General features: G+C 44.8%; 1 protein-coding gene across 3 annotated transcripts in view; it reads left to right on the top strand.

The window, feature by feature from the left end:
* CCNY (cyclin Y) overlaps positions 1-24,462 on the top strand; it is a 229,533-nt gene that overhangs the window by 19,226 nt on the left and 185,845 nt on the right. The window lies entirely within an intron of this gene.

The following is a 24,462-nucleotide window of genomic DNA, read 5'->3' on the forward strand; positions in this document are numbered from 1 at the left end:
GCACTTCTCCTATGTGCCCTGGCGGGGATCGAACCCGGGACTTCCGCATGCCAGACTGATGCTCTACCACTGAGCCAACCGGCCAGGGCCTATACAATCTTTCTTAATAAGTGATAATTAGTTTTTCAAAAACTAATTTTAATATATTTCTATTAAGAATGTAATTTTCTACTTCTAGTAATGTGAATCTATCTGTTATTATCTCCAGAGTGCTATCAAAGAAGTGATGGAGGAATTTGGTTTTATAGTCAGTTTTCTTGATGAGAAAATGTGTTTATTGCAGCTCTTGGTGATTTGGGATCCTTTTATCTCATTCCTCAGGTCACTTTTGGTGTTTTAGCCTTTTCACCCATTATTCACCATCCACCGAGCAAGAGAAGTGCTCAGATTTATTGAGTATTCCTTAAATTAGTCAAACTAGCATTGTTCTACTTAACCACTTATGATAGAAAGTTGAGTGAATTTACGTTCTATTTGTCCTGTGGGACAAGTATATTTAGATATAATTAGATATTTAGATGTAATTTGAGTTGTAAAAAGGTTGCTTTCCAACCACCAGACGTATGTTTTAAAATTGATTTAAAATGATGTTATGGGCCCTAGCCAATTGGCTCAGTGGTAGAACGTAGGCCCGATGTGTAGAAGTCCTGGGTTCCATTCCCGGTCAGGGCACACAGGAGAAGTGACCATCTGCTTCTCCACTCCTCACCTCCCTCTATCCCTCTCTCTCTTGTGCTTTCCTCTGTCTTCCCCATTCTCTCCCCCCCTTTCCCCTTTTCTCCCCTCTCTTTCCCCCCTCATCCCCTCTCTCTCTCCCCCCTCTTTGTTCCCCTCTTTTCTCTTCCTTCAACCATGACTTGAGTGGTTCGAGCAGAGTTGGCCCCAGGTGAAGAAGATGACTCCATGGCCTCACCTCATGTGCTAAATAGCATGGTTGCAGAGCAACGGAGCAGCATCCCAGACAGGCAGAGCATCATCTGATAGGGGGCTTGCCGGGTGGATCCCAGTCGGTGTGCAAGTGGGAGTCTGCCTCTGCCTCCCACCTCTCATTAAATTAACAAAAGGACGTTATGCATTGAACTAATTTAAAACTATATTGTGGTGGAGAGGTCAGGTTAGATATACCATTATGGTGGTATTTGAGTATGTGTGCATAGTACTGTAAAATATTAAAAGATAACATACATATTTCTAAACAGTTTTGAGTTCTTATGTAGAAGTCATCTTTACTTAATTTTTTATTTTTTTTTTATTTTTCTGAAGTTGGAAATGGGGAGGCAGTCAGACTCCCGCATGCGCCCCACCAGGATCCACCCAGCCTGCCCACCAGGGGGTGATGCTCTGCCCATCTGGGGCGCTGCTACGTTGCAACCAGAGCCATTCTAGCGCCTGAGGCAGAGGCCATGGAGCCATCCTCAGCGCCCGGGCCAACTTTGCTCCAATGGAGCCTTGGCTGCGGGAGGGGAAGAGAGAGAGAGAGAGAGGAAGGAGAGGGGGAGGGGTGGAGAAGCAGATGGATGCTTCTCCTGTGTGCCCTGGCCGGGAATCGAACCCAGGACTCCTGCACGCCAGGCTGACGCTCTACCACTGAGCCAACTGGCCAGGCCTCATTTATTTAATTTTTTAAAAAATTTGTTGATTGTAGAGAGAGGGAGAAAGGAAGGGGGGGAGGAACATTACTTTGTTCCTGTACCTGCCCTGACCAGCAATTGAACCCACAACCTCTGTTGCTTTGGGATGATGCTCCAAAACAACTGAGCTGTCGGCCAGGGCTAGATGTTTTTTGTTTATTTAACCAAAAATTTTTTTTAAGATTTTATTTATTGATTTTAGAGAGAGAGAGCGAGATCATAGTTGTTTTAGTTTATGTGTTCATTGATTGCTTCTCGTATGTGTCTTGACTGAGCAAGCCCAGGGTTTGAACTGGTGACCTCAGCATTTCTGGTCAGTGCTCTATCCACTGCACTACCATAGGTCAGGCTAGAAGGTAGCTTTAAAGATTTTTAAATTTTTATTCATTTTAGAGAGGAGAAAGAGAGAGAGGGATAAGGGAGGGAGGAGCAGGAAGCATTAACTCATATGTGTTTTGACCAGAGAAGCCTGGGGTTTGAACTGGCTACTTCAGTGTTCCAGGTTGACTCTGTCCACTGTGCCACCACAGGTCAGGCTGAAGTTAGCTTTTTTGTTGTTGTTGTTTTATTTTTCTGGAGTTAGAAGCAGGGAGGCAGTCAGACAGACTCTCGCATGTGCCCAACCGGGATCCACCTGGCATGCCCACCAGGGTTGATGCTCTGCCCATCTGGGGCATTGCTCCGTTGTGACCAGAGCCATTCTAATGCCTGAAGCGGAGGCCATGGAACTGTCTTCAGCGCCCAGGCCAACTTTGCTCCAATGGAGCCTTGGCTGCAGGAGGGGAAGAGAGAGACAGAGAGGAAGGAGAGGGGGAGGGATGGAGAAGCAGATGGGCGCTTCTCCTGTGTGCCCTAGCTGGAAATCAAACCCAGGACTCCTGCACACCAGGCCAATGCTCTACCACTGAGCCAACCGGCCAGGGCCTGAAATGGTATGCTTTTATACTTCATTTTATCCAGCTATTGTTTTAGTGTTTTTTTCAAAAATTTGGGTTCTGTGTTTATTGTAATTTTAAAGATCATCTTCTGCCTGACCAGGCAGTGGCACAAGAGGATGGAGCATCAGACTGGGACGCGGAGGACCCATGTTCAAAAATCCGAGGTCGCTGGCTTGAGCATGGGCTCACCAGTTTGAGTGTGTGTGGGATCGTAGACATTACCCCATGTTTGCTGGCTTGGGCCCAAAGGTCGCTGGCTTGAAGCCCAGGGCCGCTGGCTTGAGCCCAAGGTTTCTGGCTTGATCACTGGGTCACTTGGTCTGCTGGAGCCCCCTGGTCAAGGCACATAGCAGTCACTGAACAACTAAGGTGCCGCAATGAAGAATTGAAGCTTCTCATTTCTCTCCCTTCCTGTCTGTCCTTATCTGACCCGCTCTCTGTCTCTGTCACCAAAAAAAAAAAAAAAAAAAAGGAAAGAAAGAAAAAATCATCTTCTGCCCTGATGGGGTAGCTTGGTTGGTCAGAGGATCGCACTGAAATGAGAGGTTTCCCGTTCGATCTGTCAGGGCACATACGGGATGCTCCTGTCTCTCACTCTTTAATTTTCTCTCTAAATATATAAATAAATAAAATTTAAAAGTCATCATCTTTTACAAAAGAAAGTCTTTACCAAAGCAAAGGCTGTATAAATGTGATTTGGGCAACGGTACTAAGTGAAAATTGAACTCTCACTGTCAAAATGTTGAAATTTTTGCCCTGGCCAGGTAGCGTGGTTGGTGAAAAGCATCATCCTGATGCATAACAATTGGTGGTTTGATCCCCAAATAAAATTTAAAACAGAAACAAATTTTTTAAAATGTGGAAATATTTTACTGCAGATTATCCTAGTGCTCTAAGAGCCAGGTCCATTGTGTATGAGCTTATGAAACTAGCCAACTAGGACATGTCTAATAATCAGTTCTCTTAAACAAAATGTTGAACATTGGACACTAGTGCTTTAGAAGGTGAAAAACTCCAAATGCAGGTGAAAGATTTTTATCACTGGGCTTTCATATTTCATACCAGTTCTATCTTCAACTTACCTGGTAATGTTTACTGAGTTGTTAAGGTTTATAAATAAGATAGGTTATCTTTTCTGGAGGACATTTGAAATTGAAAGCAAGAGTAACATACATTTGATACTCAGATAGAAAAGGAGAAAAATATATATACACACACACGCACACACACACATATATTTATAACTTGTCTTCCTGACATAAAGTAGCAGAGAGTGGTTGCCATTTGTATGGCAGCCTTAATATCTTTAAATCAAAACAAAACCTAGTTTAATTTTTTTATCCTTAATAAGTTAAGAGACATTTCTGTGCTTAGTGCCAGTTGAAAAAATCTTGAACTTAAAAAATAAAGCACAGGACAATAAGTAAACAGTTAAAATTTCCCCTCATTTGTATATTGTTATTTTCAAGATTACCTGCAATAGATTACCTATCGCAAACTGTGTTGGTTTTGGTTAGCTTCCTTGGGTTTTGAGGTTGTCAAGTTCTTTTGTTCCTTTTAATCTTTGTATGCTTTGATATCGCCAATTTAGTATAAAGTAAAAAGGAAATGTGCTGCGGACCAGCGCAGCTCCAAATAACGGTGCGGAATTAAGGAAACACACTTTGTCAGAACAAAACCCATGGGACCCGGAGGACTCCTCAAACTGCCTGGCAGCATCTGAGTGCCTCACAGCCCCAGTTTGCTTTATTATATGGACCTATGCAAATCAAGGACCCTGATACAAAGTTGCACATCAAAGGCTAAGACAGGAACTCTCCCAAGGCAAAAACAGGATAGTTAGTGAAGTTGACAAACATCTGAAACAAACAAAGGGTCAGAGGAAGGGCATGTATATTGCTTCCTGCAACCCAAGGAAGGAAGTGGAGTGGGTGCAAATACTCAGCATCAAAGCCAAATATGGAGATAAAGGGGGGAGAACTTAGCCCCCTGCCAAGCCTCGAATCTATAATGGCTTTTTGCCATTAACGGTCCACAACAGAAATGACTATTAATTGTAAGGCTGGTGGCCGAGGCCTGGCAGGTTCACATTGGATTCGGGCAGATTGTAGAGAAACTGGAGCCAGAAAGGGTCAGACCATACCCGTTTATTGGAGGCTCGCAAAGACAGGCAAGCAAATAAACAACAAAAGTGAAAGAGCTAAAAAACAAAGGAAAATCTTCTATTCACAGTAAGGGCAAGGGAGCAAGGAAAACTGCACCTAATGGTGGCGGGAGAGTGATCTGGGAGAATTACTGGCCAGGGCAAGCACCCATAGCCTTATATTAGGCTATGCACACGTGCCTCTGTCACATGCTCATGCACTAATCCAGCAAAGTGCTTGCAGCTGGTAAACCTGTGTGCAAGCCTAACATAGCTGCCCCACAGTAATCTAAATAAAATCTGTAATTAAAAGTATTTTACCAAGGTTAGTTTCTTATTTTTGGAAATTGTAGTATGTTTGTATAAGGCTTTAACTTTAGGGGAAGCTGAGTGAAAGGTATATAACTCAAGTATTTTTACAATTCTTCTGTAATCTCAAATTAAGGAGTTAAAATAATTAGACTAACTTATCAGCTACAAAATTATTAGTGCATTACAAAACCAAATGGACATTATTTGTCTGTTATAGGGATTGGGCAGAGACTGGCTTTTATTTGGATGGCTGAATTCCTTGTTGATGTTAATTAACCTGAAAAATTGAAAGTTGATACATCTGAGGAATATGGACATGTTGTTAGAACAGGGGTCTCAAACTTGCGGGCCGCATGCGGCCCGCCAAACAATTTTGTGCAGCCCACAGACTAATCCACGAAGTTCAAAATACTTTGGATAAAATTAAGTAAGCCTAGGAGCCTACTTGTATTTTTCATTTCTCTAGCATCCTAGCTAGATATTAGCTTAGTTAACAGCAGTTGTGATGCGAACTACAGTTTCTGGTCGTTTTGTGACACTGAGTAAACTGCATGTACGATTGTGCTTGTTTTACTGATTTTTTTTTTTGTTTTCAACTGCAGTGAGAAAAGTGTTGCATAACAGTTGCCTTTTGTAGACCTAGTGCAGCCCGCCGAACGGCTGTGATCTTGCTCTGCGGCCCACATGCTGAGTTGAGTTTGAGACCCCTGTGTTAGAATGTGCTTAGGGAATGCAGACTTGTGATCTTTTTCTGTTATGTGTCTATATCCATGCGCAGATAACAATTTGCATACATAACATCACTTGGCTGGATCTCAAGTGAGGACACTGGCTTTCTAAAAACATTACAGAATTTCATTTTAGCTTGTTACACATTTTTTTTTTGATGGGATGGTGGTAATCAATTGCCTTTTGAGAATAAATCAGATTCTTTAGTATTTAAAAACTAGTGTGTGATTTGGGGGTTTGTTTGTAAACTGAATGATCGAACACTTTAATACTGATTTGAATCTAAATTTAATGAGATGTCTTTTTGAAATATCTGGCTCTGAATTCATTTCAAAAGAACAGCACAGAAGTTTCTTTGTGTACTGGTTGTATCATTGGACTTAGTCTAGCATTTGTCAATTTTGTCTTCAAAGGATCTCACTTAGATGCATACTTTAGTATAAATCATTAGTGATCTCTGTATTAATCAGGGGTTGAAAGAGTCCTAAGTTTTTTAGCAGTTGCTATATAGGCATGCTATAGCTTAAGTGCTAACACTATCAACTGATGGTCATTGGCGCCAGCTCAACTCCCAACAGGAATCCCCAATTTGGGATGTGATGAAAAAGGAAACTTTATTTAGTGCAAACAGCTCAGTTGTGATACAGCACAGTTGTGAGGTGGCACTGGAGCCAGGCCTCTCTCTGGCTAGACAGCTTTGCTCTGTTCTACTCAGTGCCAGTCTTCTCTGGTCTATGCTGCTGTGCTCTGGAGAGAGAGAGAGAGAGAGACTCAATGTTTCAGCTCGGGCAGGATGGATGGGGGTGGGGTAGAAGACCATTTTCATCTTCAGTGGAAAGGGAAAATGTGCTCCTAGAGCCAGACAGAAGCTGGCTTATATAGACAGAAGTTCCTGTCCCTGGCCCCCGATTGGTCTGTTCTTGTGCAAATGAGGACTCCAAACTTTGCAGTTTGATTGGTCAGAATGGAGTCACTTTGGTTGGTCAGTGAAGATATTGCTGGGGATGTAGCGTGCAGCTCCATTTGGTTGGGAAAATCTTAGTGCATTTGGTTTTTTTATTTTTATTTTTTGTATTTTTCTGAAGCTGGAAACGGAGAGGCAGTCAGACAGACTCCCACATGCGCCCGACTGGGATCCACCCGGCACGCCCACCAGGGGGCGATGCTCTGCCCATCTGGGGCGTTGCTCTGTTGCAACCAGGGCCATTCTAGTGCCTGAGGCAGAGGCCATAGAGCCATCCTCAGCACCCAGGCCAACTTTGCTCCAATGGAGCCTTGGCTGTGGGAGGGGAAGAGAGAGACAGAAAGGAAGGAGAGGGGGAGGGGTGGAGAAGCTTCTCCTGTGTGCCCTGACTAGGAATCGAACCCGGGACTCCTGCACGCCAGGCCAATGCTCTACACTGAGCCAACCGGCCAGGGCCTTAGTGCATTTGGTTGAAGTAGGATTCCAGGAACTCTATGAGGGCTGACTCAGATGGCAGGAACACAGTTGTGGGGAAAACGGCTGTTAGGTTTGCTCACTGGTTTCCCAGCTGCAAGTACTTTGCAAGAATAGTGCTGTGAGCACGTTGCAGAAAGCCACATGTGTGTCTGTATGAAAAGCTATTGGTGGCAATTCTCCCAGCTCGCTTGCCCACCACTGATAGGTGCAGTTCCCTGATTCTCTCAGCCGCCACCATGAGGGGTGCTTTGCCTAATCCCTTCCTCCACTGCAAAAGGAAAAGTGGTTTTCCTTTGTTTATTCCCTCGCTTGTCTCAGCAAACCTCCAGTAAACGGGTTATAGCCCAGCCCTTTCTGGCTCCACAGTTCCTCTACCATTTGCACGACGAGTTCAGTGTGAACATGCCTGATCTCAACCACCAGCACTAAAACAGGGAAGGCAAGCAGTTCAGTGAAGACTTCTTCCTGAGATGCAGTTTTCATGAGAGGATCTTGTACAGAAATGGCTACTAGGCTTTTAAATTTTTAAATCTTTATTCATTTCTTTTTAATTTTAAATTTGAGCCCAGTTAAGCCCCCTGATGCCCTTTTTACTAGGTGTCTTCTTTCTCAAGGGTCACAACACTGACCTGGAGGCTTTGGCTGCACGTGTGCCCTTTATTTATTTAAATTTCTTTATTTTAGAGAGAGAGAGAGAAAGAGAGAGAAGGAGCAAGCTCATAGTTGCTTCACTTTAGTTGTTCATTGATTGCTTCTTGGATGTGCCTTCACCAGGTAAACCTGGGGTTGGGACCAGTAACCTGAGCATTCAGGTTGATATTCTGTCCACTGTGCCACCACAGGTTAGGCTTTGTTGGGAAAACAGCTGTTAGGCTTGCTCACTGGCTTACCAGCTTGCAATGCCGGTGTCCAAGGCCAGCCAGGGCACGTTGGATTTGGGCAGATGGTATATGTATATGGGGCAGTTGTGTTAGGCTTGCTCACTGGTTTACCGACTGCAAGCTCTTTGCCTAATTAGTGCGTGACCACATGGCAGCACCACTTGTGTATAGCCTTAATAAGGCTAGGGGTGCTTGTGCTCAGGGGGATTGCAGATGCATGGATTGCCTGCCCGCCACTGTGAGGGGCCATTTTGTTGTTTGTTTGCCTGAGAAGTGGTTTCCCCTGCCTGTGTACTTGTCTGCCATTGCGAGACTTTATTAAACAGAGTGGCCCAATGCTTTCTAGCTCCACAGTTTTTCTACTGTCTGCCCAAATCCAATGTGAACCTGCCTGGCCTGGCCACTGGTATTACACAGTAGAAAAACTGTGGATCCAAAAAGCATTAGACCATTACCGTTTAATACGGTGGTTCTCAAACTTTTTGAAGTTGGGGCGCGTTTAAAATACTACAAATAATTGTAGGTGTGCTATATACAAATTTCTGAGAAATATGTTATAATAATTAAGTGAAATATTAAAGAAAAAAATATAAAGTCCAAGTGTGCTTTTATGGTAATTAAATGAAATAAATATGACAAAATTAAATTTATTCTGACATTAAAAAACTTTTTTTTTTTTTTTCATTTTTCTGAAGCTAGAAACAGGGAGAGACAGTCAGACAGACTCCCGCATGCGCCCGACCGGGATCCACCCGGCACGCCCACCAGGGGCGACGCTCTGCCCACCAGGGGGCGATGCTCTGCCCATCCTGGGCGTCGCCATGTTGCGACCAGAGCCACTCTAGCGCCTGGGACAGAGGCCACAGAGCCATCCCCAGCGCCCGGGCCATCTTTGCTCCAATGGAGCCTTAGCTGTGGGAGGGGAAGAGAGAGACAGAGAGGGAAAGCGCGGTGGAGGGGTGGAGAAGCAAATGGGCGCTTCTCCTGTGTGCCCTGGCCGGGAATCGAACCCGGGTCCTCCGCACGCTAGGCCGACGCTCTACCGCTGAGCCAACCGGCCAGGGCCAAAAAACATTTTTATGTTACATTTTTTGTTATGCTTTTTAGAATTTGTAAAAAAGGGGTTAAAAAATAAAAACAACAAAAAAGTTATCTATAATAAAAATGTAAATGTTCGTTTGTTCAAAATCTTAAATCTCTGAAAGTTCTTCAGGGATAGCTTTAAAATTTTGACACAACGTTGCATTCAAATACATGCTCTTTTTTTTTTTTATCCCTACTATTATATAGATGTCACACCTGTGACAGGTAAAAACATGCTTTTCTTTGAAAAAGTGCCATCTGTTGGACGTAAACGTAATACACGCTATACTAAATATCTTACGATTCCATTTTAAAGTTTCCAATTTATGATCCATTTATGTGCAGCCAGACTTGAGGATGCACGGTTGCAAGCACGGCGATCGCATTCTGCGGCTTCAGATCTGCTTCGTTCTCAACAGAATGAACGCGACAGGATGAGAGTGGCTGAAAGACATCACCGAAAAACAGCAGATCGGCGTCAAACATGACTCCATGCTCAGCAATCACGCGATTACAATCGCCTTGCATTCCGGTACAACCCAGCTGATGATGATTATAGTTTGAGCCGGCATGTTCTCATCGGCACTGTGACTAAAGTGTGTCCTTATAGCAAGGCTCTGAAATTTAATGGAGAAACGAAAGGAATGTGTTGCGCCGCCAGAAAAATTAAACTGCCTCAACTTGGAGAACCGCCAGATTCATTAAAAATTTTGCTTGCTAGATATACCACCGAATCAAAGCATTTCCTATATAACATCAGGAAATAGAACTCATGCTTCCAAATGACATCGTTTGGCGCAGAAATCGTAACAGCTCAATTCATGCCAGCTTTCAAAGTGAAAGGACAAATTCATCATAAAGCCGGCTCCCTGCTTCTATTCCCAGATAGTAACATTAATTTCTCCAAATGTATTTCATCGGTGATGGCAATGATGAATTGAATGCATGCTGTGGAATTTCTATCGGCATAAAATGGTTCATCGTTACCCAACTGCAAGTCACGAAAAAAACTATTTAGTGCGTTTGTTCAAAATAGCAATTGATATGATGCCATTTGATACACACAAGATTGTTATTCACGCGGACAAAATGGCTGCTGGAGAACATGTGCGAAGATTCAATGCTCCAACTATAGATGAAATGGCATTATAGTCGGAGATCAGTTCCAACCTAGAGATATTGTTCTTCATTGGAGAAACAATCAATTGACAACACTTGCAGAAGTTCATCGATGCTACGATACTCTGCAATATCCAATCATTTTTGGGATGGTGCTGATATCACTTCAATGTTAAGATGATAAATCCAGTCAGTGGCGAAGAAAAAAATATGAAATGCAGCTTATTGAACTATTATTCATACCGATTAATGATTTGAGAGAATGAAGACAATCACATTTTGAAATGCCATCAGTTGTTTCACCAATACATCGTAGATATGTTTGCAAAAATTGAAACAGAACGTTTGATATTTATCCGTTTGAATCAGACCAAGCTTCCCTCTGAAGAATACGTTCATTTGCGAGATGCAGTTGTAAATGATGGTAATACAACTAATGTTGGAAGACTAACGGAAGACTAACGATTTTGCCATCTTCATATACAGGCAGACCATGTCATATGCATGAGTATGCTCAAGATGCAGTTGCGTACGTTCGTCACGACGGGTGTCCAGACCTATTCATTACATTTACAGGCAATCCAGCTTGGGATGATATACAACAGCTCTTACTTCCTGGCCAATCGCCAGTGGATAAGCATGACATCACAGCACGTGTTTTCAGACAAGCTGAAATCACTGATGGATTTTATGGTAAAATATGAAGTGTTTGGGTCTGTGTGCTGTAAAAAATTAATGAGCAATGTTATAGAAGCAACAATCTTGACCTTTCCAAGGTGAAGATGTCCTCATTCCTCGCATTTCTATGATTCCAACGGATATGCCATTTTCAATTTAAGAGATTGCAATTCCCAATTCGATTGGGGTTTTCAGTCACCATCAACAAAGCTCAGGGCCAATCTTTAGAATTGCGCGCTTTAGATCTACATACGGATTGCTTCTCACATGGACAATTATATGTTGCATGTTCTAGACTCGGCAAACCAGACAATCTTTATATCTGCACAGACAATGGAACAACAAAAAATATTGTATATCCACAAGCATTGTGAAGTTAAACATTAGAAAAGTGCGCTTTCTCTTTTCTTTTCCATTTAACCAGACTGAGCCACAGCAATGCAAGGCCGGGTACACCTAGTCTTTATATATATAGATAGATACATTCTTAGTAAGACTTAGTAAATTCGGCAGGTCCTGGCACGAATGTGTTTTTTGGTTTATGAGAAACATGAGCCTGATGTGTCCTAGCGATTTCTTCAATGTTTGTGTTTATATTTGAAAGGCAAACTCTAATTTTCTCATCAATACATTGAAGAATTGCTCTCTTTTTAAAAACTCTTTAATTTTGTTGAGGATAGCAAATCCTAATTCACATAAATGGGATGTTGAAAATTGTAGTAAAATGTTCAAAGTTTTTTAGATATTGCCACATATTCTTTTATATAAATCCAAAAGGCTTCAAGGGACAATTCCTTATGTTTAATCATTAATCCACGATCAGTGGATATAGCTGCCAGTTCTTCTGTTAATGTTAAACCAGAATCACTTGAAGCTTCCATGAGTGGGTTTCTAATTCAGTCGTATTGTTCAGTGTTAAGTGATGGAAAATGCTATAAATTAAGTTCTGCCCATCAGCCTTCAAGTCCTATTTTATTTACACTTAACTTTTGCTTACTTCCAGAGTCAGATTCTTCAATATCACACTTCTTTTTGAGAAATCTATCCATTTCATTTGGGTGTATTTATATAAAAATAATATTATGATGTGTTAACCAAAAGAGTGGTATTTCCATAGTGAAATGGTATAGTAGAGTAACTGTATTTATTTTTATATCTGGGCACATGCTGTGAACCAGCACAGCTAGTAATTCCAGGTCCCAAGTGGGAACGTAGCAGAATTAAGAAAATACAGGGTCAGAAGGGCCCTGTAGTTGCTGCTGGCAAGAACAAAGAGTGCCCAAAAACCACACCTTGCTTTATTTATAGGTCAAAGTGAAGCCATTAACAGATCAGTGGTCTCTGATCACATTTCTGAGGTAGCCCAGGAATTTTACCAAGTGCAGAAAACCTCCACCATACATATCATCTTAACTTTACACCAGACAAAGGATAGAAGAAACTTGCCTCCAGTCTTTCCTGGGAACATGCGGGGTAGTGTAAACAACCCAGCACCACAGCTTAACAGCCTTTTGCAACCTAATCAGGCAAGTGAGGTGGGGGGTTAGGCAGACTGTCAGCTTACAGCCAATTCCCACACCTCTGTCCCCCCAAAATCTAAACTCCAAAAACCCTGTTGGTTTTTTGGTTCCCAACAGACACATATTTCTCTGGAATACCATAAGGCACACCTGAAAATCTTCTAGGGTGCACCAGTGTGCCCTGGCGTGCATTTTGAGAACCATTGGTTTAATAGTTTCTCGCAATGGGCCGATGAACAAACAGGCAGGGAAAACATCTCAGATGAAGCAAACAGCAAAAAATGGCCCCTCACAGTGGTGGACAGGCAGTCGACAATCCATCGTCCACAGTCTTTCTAAGCACAAGCACCCATAGCCTTACATAGACCATACACAACATGGTGCTGCCATGTGTTCACGCACCAGTCAGGCAAAGTGCTTGCAGCAGGTAAACCCGGGAGGAAGTCTAACACAGCTGCTTTTCCTCATTCCATCCTTTTAGGGTTGCTCACCTCACAATAGGTACATTACATACATAAACTATTACCAAAAATGACAATTACAAAGGTGCCCTTCACAATGTTTCCCTGATTTCTGCCCCGGGAGTCAACTGGAGGCCCACCTCTAATTCCCCACCCCACGGTAGGTGGGAGGGCCTGTATAGTCCAGAGCTGTGTCCATGGAAGAAAGTGACCTTGATGCATCTGCAACTGTGTGGGAGCAGCTGCCTGGTGCAGGAGGGCCTCCATTGGAGCTGGGTCCCCCCACCCCTCCCGTCAAGGTCTCTCATCCAGAATCCAGACTACTGTCCACAAGCAGTGTGTCCATCCAGCAAGGTAGCTGGTTCCCCCCTCTGGTCACAGTCTAAGAGTTGATTACACCACTCAATGATTAGTCCATGATAGTCCAGCTGTCTGTGCAATCACCAAGGTGAACGTTCATTACACCTATTACCATCTAATGCACATTAGAAAGAGATCAGTGGATTGCCAAATTCACATGGGCTTTCCAGTCCCTGCCCATCCCCATTGGATGGGTCCCTTGGCCTTCCCCCTATTCAAATGGGGATAACAGATCTTGGGGATCCTCCTATCCCTCAGCTGTCTCCAACAAATAATATGCAATCTTGTAACCCGAAAGACAGCCATTTTCTTGGCAGCTGCCGAGGCCACCCGCTTCTCCTGCTTTTTAGTGGCTGGAATCTGTTCTGACTCAAGCTGCTGCCAAAGCTCCAACAAGAGTTTATTAGGCTTTCCATCTTGATTTCTTCCTATCTGCCCCAGCTGCAGTCAGATCTACTGACATCTGTGTTCTGGTAACCTTTACATGCCCATTTTTCGTGTTAATCTGGGGCGGGGTATGGGGGAGGGGATGGTGGTGGTATAGCACAGGCAGCAGCCCTCACAGCCTTATGGTCTATCTCTATTCCGGAGAGCATGATGCCACCCACCACCATGCCCCACACCATAGCAACCAGTCTGCCAGGGGCTCGGTGAGTTTCTGCCTGAATTGCACCCCAACTCCATTAGCTTTGCCTGAGAGTAGGGCTGGACCATGGAGTGCTCCACTACCTCAGGAGGGGGTTGTGCCTGCCCCTGAGGGACTCTTGAGTGCTGGGTTTCTACCTTCTGGATAACCACTGGCTGGGCTTTGAGTCTGTGGACAGCAGCTTCAGCCCACACCTCCTCATCCTCTCAAGAGGAGGAGTTGGAAACACCTGCTCCAGCCGGCTCAGAGCTACTCCTCCAGCATCAATGCTGCTCCTTCTTTGGAGACTCTTTCGGCTCCTGCAGCTGCCGGCTCTAGCCTGAAGCTGAAATTTGAGTTCTTGAACCCATGGTTGTTTCTCCAAGAGCTGTCACTGCAACCGTTCTGCTTCCAGGGCAAACTGGAGCTCATGAACCTGTAACTCCTCCAGAGAGTGCTCAGCCTGCATCTCATACTCCAGCTCTTGAACCTGGTCGGCCTTCTTTTCCAGTGCTCACTTCAGTTCAAGCTGTTGCTGGTGTTTGGTCTGCAGCTTGTCCTGGAGCTTTTGACATTGCACAGCATCATGCACAAAGCTCTTTGTTTCTTGCAGGATTGTAAAGAACACCCAGCCCATGGTTCCCAACAAGAGAGCCACTGGGAATAGCCACTCCTCTAATCCACCCCTCAAGGGTGTCGGTGGCTCCATACCAGCCTGCTCCGAAACCTGCTTGCTGTGCCAGATGTAATGCCGGTGGCCAAGGCCAGGCAGGTTCATATTGGATTCAGGCAGACGGTAGAAAAACTGCAGAGCTGAAAAGCGTTGGGCCACTACCGTTTAATAGATTCTCACAATGGGTAGACGAGCAAATAGGGAATATAATGCTCTGGTTTCTCTTCAGATCGTATAAATCTTTCGCCTTTTAAATAGGCAGGGAATACCTCTTTTCAGCCTAAGCAAACAGCAAAAAAATGGCCCCTGACAGTAGTAGGCAGGCATTGCACAATCCGCCATCCACAATCCCCTTGAGTGCAAGCACCCATAGCCTTACATAGGCCATATACACATGGTGCTGCCATGTGCTCACACACCAGTGAGGCAAAGTGCTTGCAGCAGGTAAACCAGCAAGGAAGCCTAACACAGCTGATTCCCCCACATGGCTGCAAGCACTTTGATTAGTGAGTGAGCATGTGGCAGTGCCATGTGTGGATAGTCTATGTAAGGCTTTGGGTGCTTGCACTCAGCCTGGATGGTGGATGGCGGATTGCCTGCCCACTACTAGGAGGCACCGTTTTTGCTATTTGTTTGACCTAGAAGCGGTTTCCCCTGCCTGTTTGCTCTTCCGCCACCGTTGTGAGACTCTTATTAAATGGGAATGGCCCATCGCTTTCTGGCTTTGCAGTTTCTCTGTTGTCTTCCTGAATCCAATGTGGACCTGCCTGGCCTCAGCCACCAGCATATATATTATTATATATTATAGTATATATTTGGAGTTTTGTTTAATGTGTACTGTCAAAGTACCCCCTACTGACCCTCCCCCTCAGTTTGTACCAGTTTACTTTCTAAGTTGGCATTTGTGAAAAGTTGTTTATCAAAGTGAGAAACATTTTAGGCATTGTGTATTTACACAAAGGCAGCTTTAAGGTAGCATCTATAATATATTCATTACTTTTTTGTTTATTCTTTCTGATCTCTTCAGGGCAAAAATAAAGTGACCCTGAATGTGGTTTACTTTTCATTGGGGTTGTGGAGCAACTGTGTTAGGCTTGCTCACTGGTTTACTGGCTTCAAGCCCCTTGCCTGGTTGGCCACCAGCATTATATCTGGTGTAGTTGACAGGATTTGGAGTAGATTGGTATGGAGCCGCTGACACCCTTGAGGGGTGGAATAGAGAAGTAAGTGGCTGTTTCTGGTGGCTCTCCTGGTGGGGATCATGGGTTGGGTGTTTTTTACAATCCTGCGAGAAGAAACCAGGAGCTCTGTGCAAGAAGCTGAGCGAGTTGACAACTCCAGGATGAGCAGCATACTGAGCACCAGTGGTGCTGTGAACCGAAGCAAGCACGGGAGGGGAGGTTGACTGGGTCTGAGAGTTGCAGTGTGATTGATGTGCAGGCTGAGCGCCAACAGTGCCCAGAACTGGAGTGATCTCTGGACAGGGAGTTAGGGATTTGTGAGTTGCAGTTTGCCCTGGAAGCTGAATGTTGGCAGTGACAGCAATTGGAGAAACAACTGTGGGTTCAGGAGCTCGAGAGTCAACTTCAGGCTAAGAGCTGGCAGCTACAGGAACAAGGTGGGCATGGAAGATGGAGTTGCATTCTTGCCAGCAGAGTGGCTCTGTGTTGGCAGAGCAGGCATTTCCTACTCTTCTGAGGGGGAGGCTCAGGCTGCAACTGCCATTTGCAGACGCAGAGCCCGGCTGGTGTGGTTGCTAAGAAGGTCAAGACCCAGCATCCAAGAGTCTCTCAGGGGCAGCCACAGCCTCCTCTCAGGTAATGGAGCGCTCTGTGGTCTGACCCTATACGTGGGCAGAGCTGATGGAGTTGTGGGTGAAATTCAGGCAGAAAACTTCTTGGTGCGCAGTGTGACATAGAGGTGGATGGCATCACACTCTCCAGAACAGAGATGGACTTTAAGGGTGTGAGGGCTGCTGTCTGTGCTGGCCACCCCTCCCCCCCCCCGCCCTTGCCCCCCTTACTAACGAGAAACTGGCTAGTGCAAGTTACTCGAACACAGATGTGGGTAGATTTGATTGCAGCCAGGGCAGATAGAAATTAGATGGTAAGCCTAATAAAGTATTGTTGGAGATTTGGTGGCAGCTTGAGCAGAACAGAGGTTCAGCCACTGAAAAAGCAGGGGAAGCAGGTGGCCCAGCATTGGCCAGAAAATGGCTGGTGTTCAGGTTACAGGATCCCCAAGGCATGTTGTCCCAGTTTGAATAGGGGGAAGGGCAAGGGACCCGTCCAACTGGGACAGACGGGGGGGGGGGGGGGAGCAGAGGCCCCATGTGAAATTGGCAATCCCTGGTCCCCTTCTAATGTGCAGCAGGTGTTAGCATTAGAAGTTAATAGGTGCATTTTTTTTTTTAAACAGCAGCAGCAGCTAAGAGAGCTGTTAAGGTGACACAGGCCTTGAATGTATTTATCCTCACCAGGTCCTGTGAGCTTGTTGAGGGGTTTGGATGGGTTTGTGGCAATGGACAGCACACCATGGGAAGGTGCTGAGGTCCGTTAATACAGAGCTGTGTGGCTAGTACCTGTAATGGACCTTTACCTTGGGGATTTGCACAGACAGCTGGGCTGTCTATCGTGGACTGACTCTTGGACTGTGACCAGAGGGGGGCACCGGCTCCCTTGATCGAAGCACTTGCCACTTTTGGACAGTATGAGAGACCCTAAGGGGGGGGATGGACATGGCACCTGTGGAGGCCCTCCTGCACTGTTCTCATTCAGTAGCAGAGATGCACCAAGGACATGTTACAGTTTCCATGGACACAGCCCTGGACTATACAGGCCCTCCTACCTACCATGAGGTAGGGAGTTAGAGATGGGTCTCTAGGTTACACCCTGGACAAAGTGCTCAAGGAGACATTGTAAAGGTCACCTTTGTAATTATTGTAACTTTTGCTGTTACTGTAGTTTCTGTTTCCTGTCGTGTAGATTGTGAATTGAGCAACCCAAAATGTGGGGCAGCTGTGTTATGTTAGGCTTGCTTGCTGGTTTACTGGCTGCTTGTCCTTTGCCTGATTGGTGTGTGAGTGCATAGCAGTGCCACATGTGTATGGCCTGTATAAGGCTATGGGTGATTAGAGATGGAGGATTGTGAATGACAGACTGCCTGCCTGCCACTGTGAGGCAGTGCCTGCCATTTTGCTGTTTGCCTGAGAACAGGTTTTCCTCTGCCTGTGTGTTTGTCTGTCGTTGTGAGACTTTATTAAATGGAATGGCCCTAATGCTTTCTGGCTGCCTGGTCTCGGCCACTGGCATTACAGGAGTGATGTTTTAAAGGCGCCTCCATAGAACTGGGTTCAGGCTCATTTGACAGGTCTGTTGGAACTCTCACCAACATCTCTGCCTGTGGTTCTGTACACGCTGCCTATTGTGTCACTAATGGAGAAACCCGGTTTCTAGGACTGTCAATCTGGAGCCCTTCAGCTCTTTCCTCAGGCACTGAGGAACAGGGCTCTTGTGTTCTTGTTCTCGACATCAGTGCTGCTGGCTTCTGATACCAGAAGCCCCATCTAAGCACAATGGTGTGTTGTTCGCAAGGCCTGGGCATCTTCTGTGGATTTAGCCAATTGTCTGGGGTCAGTGCTTTTATTCTGACATTGAAAATAGGTGCTTATTTGGGACAAAAGGGGCCCTTTTTTCTTTCATGCTTTTGTTGGGATGCTATCTTAGTTTTGAGAAAGGTCTCAAGTTTAGAAGCTTTTTTTTTTTTCATTTTTCTGAAGCTGGAAACGGGGAGGCAGTCAGACAGACTCCCGCATGCGCCCGACCGGGATCCACCCGGCATGCCCACCAGGAGGCAATGCTTTGCCCCTCTGGGGCATTGCTCTGTTGCGTCCAGAGCCATTCTAGTGCCTGAGGCAGAGGCCACAGAGCCATCCCCAGTGCCCGGGCCATCTTTGCTCCAATGGAGCCTCGCTGCGGGAGGGGAAGAGAGAGACAGAGAGGAAGGAGAGGGGGAGGGGTGGAGAAGCAAATGGGCGCCTCTCCTGTGTGCCCTGGCCGGGAATCGAACCCGGGACTCCTGCATGCCAGGCCGATGCTCTACCGCTGAGCAAACCGGCCAGGGCCTAGAAGCTTTCTTGAAAGAATAATTAATACTTTTATAGACAGTTTTTATGAGCAGTTTTAGGTTCATGGCAAAATTGAGAGGAAAGTACAGAGATTTCTCATATACCTCCTGCCCACATACAAACACATACTTTCCTATTATCAACATCCCCTACCAGAGTGGTACATTTGTTATAATCCATGAGCCTACACTGACATCCTAATCACCCAAAGTCCATAGTGTACATTAGAGTTCCCCCTTGATGATGTGTTTTCTGTGGGTTTGGACAAATGTATAGTAATTATGTCCATTGTCACAGTATCATACAGACTAGTTTCTCTGTTCTAAATATCCTCTTCTCCTATTCACCCCTCCTGTCCTTCCAACTCCTGGCAACTGCTGATCTTTTTATTGTCTCCATAGTTTTTCCTTTTCCAGAATGTCAGATAGTCACCTTGAGCTTCAAGCCAGTGACCTTTGGGCTCAAGCCAGTGTGTAGCCTTTTCACATTGGCTTCTTAGTAACAGGTTGATGGTTGGTCCCTCCTTTATTTTCATTACTTGATAGCTCATTTCTTTTTAGGGCTGATTAATAGTCCATTGTCTGGAGGTACACAGTTTATCCATTCACCTACTGCAGGACATCTTTGTTGCTTTCAAGTTTTGGCAGTTATGAATAAAAGTTCTGTAAAGCTCTGTATGCAGGACATCATTTCAACTGTGTGTGTGGACATACATTTTCAACTTTTTTGGGTGAATACTAAAGAACAGGATTGTTGGATCATATAATAAGAGTAAATTTAGTTTGCTAAGAAACTTTTGAACTGCCTTCTAGAGTGGCTCTACCATTTTGCATTCCCACCAGCAGAGATGAAAGTTCCTCTTTTGCATATTTACCAGCATTTGTTGTCAGTGTTCAGATTTTGGCCATTCTAATTGGTGTGTGGTGATAACTCATTGTGGTTTTGTTTTTTGAGGGGCGACAGAGACATAGAGTCAGAGGGACAGACAGACAGACAGGAAGGGAGAGAGATGAGAATTATCAGTTCTTCATTGCAGCACCTTAGTTGTTCATTGATTGCATTCTCATATGTGCCTTGACCAGGGGCTCTAGCAGAGCGAGTGACCCCTTGCTCAAGCCAGAGACCTTGGGCTTCAAGCCAGTGACCTTTGGGCTCAAGCCAGTGACCATGGGGTCATATCTAGGATCCTACGCTCAAGCCAGCAACCCTACATTCAAGCTGATGAGCCTGTGCTCAAGCTGGCAACTTTGGGGTCTTGAACGTGGGGCTTCCACATCCCAGTCCGATAGTCTACCCACTGTACCACCACCTGGTCAGGCTCATTGTTTTAATTTGCATTTCCCTGATGACATACGATGTGGAGCATCGTTTTATGTGCTTATCTGTATTTTTTAAGTAACAATTTTAAAATTGTGGTGGGAACAGACCTATACTAACACAATCTGGGCAGTGCATGACTACTAGCAAGGTGATGACATGCCTACACTTTAGACTGAGTGGTGAGAAGGGTTTTTCTTTCAACAAGTGCTGAACGTGTGCAATATATGTAGGGCTGTGTAAGAGTGGGAATCATAGGACTTGCTTATCAGGGAAAGAGATATTATGGGAAACCAGATATACAATGAAAAGTCACAAAACCAGAAGTCTTTTTCTTTTTAATTTTTTTTACAGAGACATAGCGAGAGTCAGAGAGAGGGATAGATAGGGACAGACAGACAGGAACGGAGATGTAAGGTATTTTTCCCCGCCGAGAAGGAAGGAAGAAGAAGTCTTGGAACCGCAAAGTGTGAAATAATAAACGGCTTTATTCAGTACAGAGCGTGCATCCCACCCGGCAAGGTTCCCTGCCCTGAAGAAAGATGGAGGAGATGGAGGCTAGGGAAGTTGCACAGATTAAACCGCGTGGGAGATATTTAAAGGGTCCCTCTAGGGAAGTGGAGCTACTACGACATGGTGAAATTTCACTGGCTGGCAGACGATCGCTTCTTTCCAAATGGTTCCTGGGAAGCTTCCTTTGGCGGGCTTGATTGTGGGCGGTTCTAGCCAAAGTTCCCGGGTCTGAGTTCCCCACTTGACCATCCCCCATTATCCACCGACCTTACAGGAGAGATGAGAAGCACCAATCATCAGTTTTTCGTTGGGCACTTTAGTTGTTCATTGATTGCTTTCTCATATGTGCCTTGACCGTGGGCCTCCAGCAGACCGAGTAACCCCTTGCTCGAGCCAGCGACCCTGGGTCCACGCTGGTGAGCTTTGCTCAAACCAGATGAGCCCGCGCTCAAGCTGGTGACCTCGGGGTCTCGAACCTGGGTCCTCCGCATCCCAGTCCGACGCTCCATCCACTGCGCCACCGCCTAGTCAGGCCAGAAGTCTTTATTTAACAATGTAAGAAAGTAGAAAAGGCAAATAGATTGATGTTTATTGAGCATATATTGAGTGTCTGCCACTGTGTTGAGCTTACATCCATTACTGAGCTCTTGTTGCTGTAGAGCAGTGGTCCCCAACCCCCGGGCCGTGGACCAGTAACTGTCCATGGCCATTTGGTACTGATCTGCAGAGAAAGAATAAATAACTTACATTATTTTCATTTTATTTATATTTAAGTCTGAATGATGTTTTATTTTTTAAAAATGACCAGATTCCCTCTGTTCCATCTGTCTAAGACTCACTCTTGACGCTTGTCTCAGTCACGTGATACATTTATCCGTCCCACCCTAAAGGCCAATCCGTGAAAATATTTTCTGACATTAAGCCAGTCTATAGCCCAAAAAAGGTTGAGGACCACTGCTGTTGAGCAGTAGTAGTCAACCTGGTCCCTACCGCCCACTAGTGGGCGTTCCAGCTTTCATGGTGGGCGGTAGTGGAGCAACCAAAGTATAAATAAAAAGATAGATTTAACTATAGTAAGTTGTTTCATAAAGATTTATTCTGCCAAACTTAGCAAAAATTCGACATAAAGTACTTGGTAAGTAATTATTATTATATGCTTTTACTTGTTGTAACTCTGCCTTATAAATTTCATTTTTTTTTATTTTTTAAAACTTCATTTATTCAATTTTTTTTAGAGAGGAGAGAGGGGGGGAGAGACAGAAAGAGAGAGAGAGAAGGGGGAGGAGCAGGAAGCATCAACTCCCATATGTGCCTTGACCAGGCAAGCCCAGGGTTTTGAACCGGCAACCTCAGCATTTCCAGGTTGACGCTTTATCCACTGCACCACCACAGGTCAGGCTGCTTTACAAATTTTATAAAGTAAAGTTACTTCCTTACTTTATAAATCACCATTACTGTGAACCGGTGGGCGGCTAGAAAATTTTACTACTAACAGAGATACAAAAGTGGGCGGTAGGTATAAAAAGGTTGACTACCCCTGCTGTAGAGGAACGTGAGGGGCGCCCTAGGCCATGTCATGTGTGTGGTGCAGGCTCTGTGTCCTAGTTGAAGGAGGAGGACCATGGGCAGAATTGGTAATACAGGGGTGGGGGATGGGCTTGTGCTGAACCTTGGAGCCTAGTGGAATTTTGATGAAGAGGCCAGCATGAGCTTTCCAGACGTGGGGTGTGGTCCGAATAAGGCTTGCCCATTCAGTTCTGTGAGGCAGAGGCCAAGTCCATCCAGCTTACCATTGTGCCCCATAGTTCATTGCTGGCACCAGTAAATGCCCAGCAAGTAGGAGTGGAATAAGTGGCATGCAAAGGCATTCAGAAACTAGTTAGATTGATTTTGAAGCATTTCAGAGAGGAGTTATTCTGGCCTATGTGAAGGTCAATGTAGGAGTGAAGAGAGAAGACTAGAAGGGCACTGGGCAGTGAGGAAGGTTATCAGCAGCAGGGCAGCAGTGTGATCAGGTTAGAGGTTTTAGGTGATTTATTGGTTATTAGTGGCATATATTGGAGGGGTATTGAAAAGCTGGGAAATCAGAATTCCTCTGGAGATGGGGATGTTTCCCCAGGTCCTTGGTTCTTATCCTTCAAGTTATCATTGGAAGGCAGGAAGACCAGTGGTCCACAGCAGGATCTTTTCACTCTGGTTGAGCTTGGGCCTGATACTTGACTTCCTTCAGCCTTATATTTTTTTAAATAGGGATAATAAAACTGTCTATCTTATATTATTGGTTGGGGATAAAATGAAATAAAAAGATAAAATGCTTGGTACAAAGTAAGCACTCAGTAAATATTAGTTGTTATTAATATTAAGTAAAGGTCATTTCTGTTGAAGTAACATGGGCTCAGGTCTCATGGCTTTTATAAAATTACACAAACACTAAAACTTGGGACAGTTTAGACATCTCTGGATTCCCAGGGGTAGCCTCTTCAACAGGAAGGATGTTGTTAAGAGTGTGCCTTCCTTCTTCCCTCTGGAGCTGGGAGGGTTGTCAGGCATACCTATGTAAATGTATCTTTTCTTTGTACACCTTCACAGGTCTGCAGTTTGAAAATAATTTTCCTAAACCAGAAAAAGACATGTTTGTAATACCAGAAGTGAAATATTTAACAAAAATTTCCTCCAGAGACCTCTTAATTTTACTTGGTTTCCCAAGTAATGAGGTACAAAAGTAAATCACACACTCATCCGTCACCCTACCCCACCCTATACACATCCTTTAAAAAAACTTTGGAGTATAGATGCTGGTTTAAAATACTTGGTTAATACTTAGAAGGGTGTTAGTTATTTTATATCAACATAAGAAAAAGGGTAAGATTAACAAAAGTGATTTATGTGCAGATGCCAAGTGCTCTTGAAAGTGAGAAAGGATTGAGTCTGGAATTGATTATAGAGTTGAGGCTGCCCTGTCTTCTTGCCTCAGGGTCATTGTAGTCCACATGAGAACTACTTATTTGGGAAGGCAGCTCTGTAGTCCATAAACACCTGACCAGAAGTCAGGTGGGAGACCAGGCATGATAATCACTTTGTCTTTAGCTGCATGACATTGACAGTCTTGTACATTTTCTGGGTTTTCACCTTTATTCCTAGGATTGATTTATATCTAGGCTGTGTCCCATAGAAACTGTTCTGCTTCAGAAATGGAATAATCAGGCCCTGGCTGGGTTAGCTTAGCAGTAGAGCATTGGCATGGCATGTGGAAGTCCCAGGTTTGATTTCTGGCCAGGGCACACAGGAGAAGCCCCCATCTGCTTCTCCAACCTTCTGCCCCCCCATCTCTTCCCCTCCCGCAGCCAAGGCTCCATTGGAGAAAAGTTGGCCTGGGAGCTGAGGATGGCTCCACGGCCTCCGCCTCAGGTGCTAGAATGGCTCTGATTGCAACGGAGCAACACCCCAGAGGGGCCAAGCATCGCCCCCTGGTGGGCATGACAGGTGGGTCCTGGTAGGGCACATGTGGGGGTCTTGTCTGTCTGTGCCCCCCCCCCCCTTCTCACTTTGGAAAAATACAAAAAAAAGGGAATAATTATAGCTTTTTTCTAATTTGGAAATAAAAAGCACTTTAAAATTGAATTGATAAGCTTTTTTTTTATTTGGAGTTTCTCTTACATAAAATTGTCTAACGTCTTTGCTTCTTTTCATCTGCTACCAAATGTTCATATACATATATGCACTTGTTATTGCACAGAAGTGGAAGACCGTGGCCGTCATAGTGTACTTGGATCAGCTATCACAGGCAAGTCTCTCTAGTGAAACCATTTCTGGCTTGTGGTGGAACCGTCTGCATTCTCATTTTATGTTGTTTTCAGAGTGCTCACCAGAGACGGGGCTGCACGATGCTCAGGGGCATGGACTGCCCACAGC

This window comes from Saccopteryx leptura, chromosome 5, assembly GCF_036850995.1.
Source record: "Saccopteryx leptura isolate mSacLep1 chromosome 5, mSacLep1_pri_phased_curated, whole genome shotgun sequence".
Classification (NCBI taxonomy): Eukaryota; Metazoa; Chordata; class Mammalia; order Chiroptera; family Emballonuridae; genus Saccopteryx; species Saccopteryx leptura.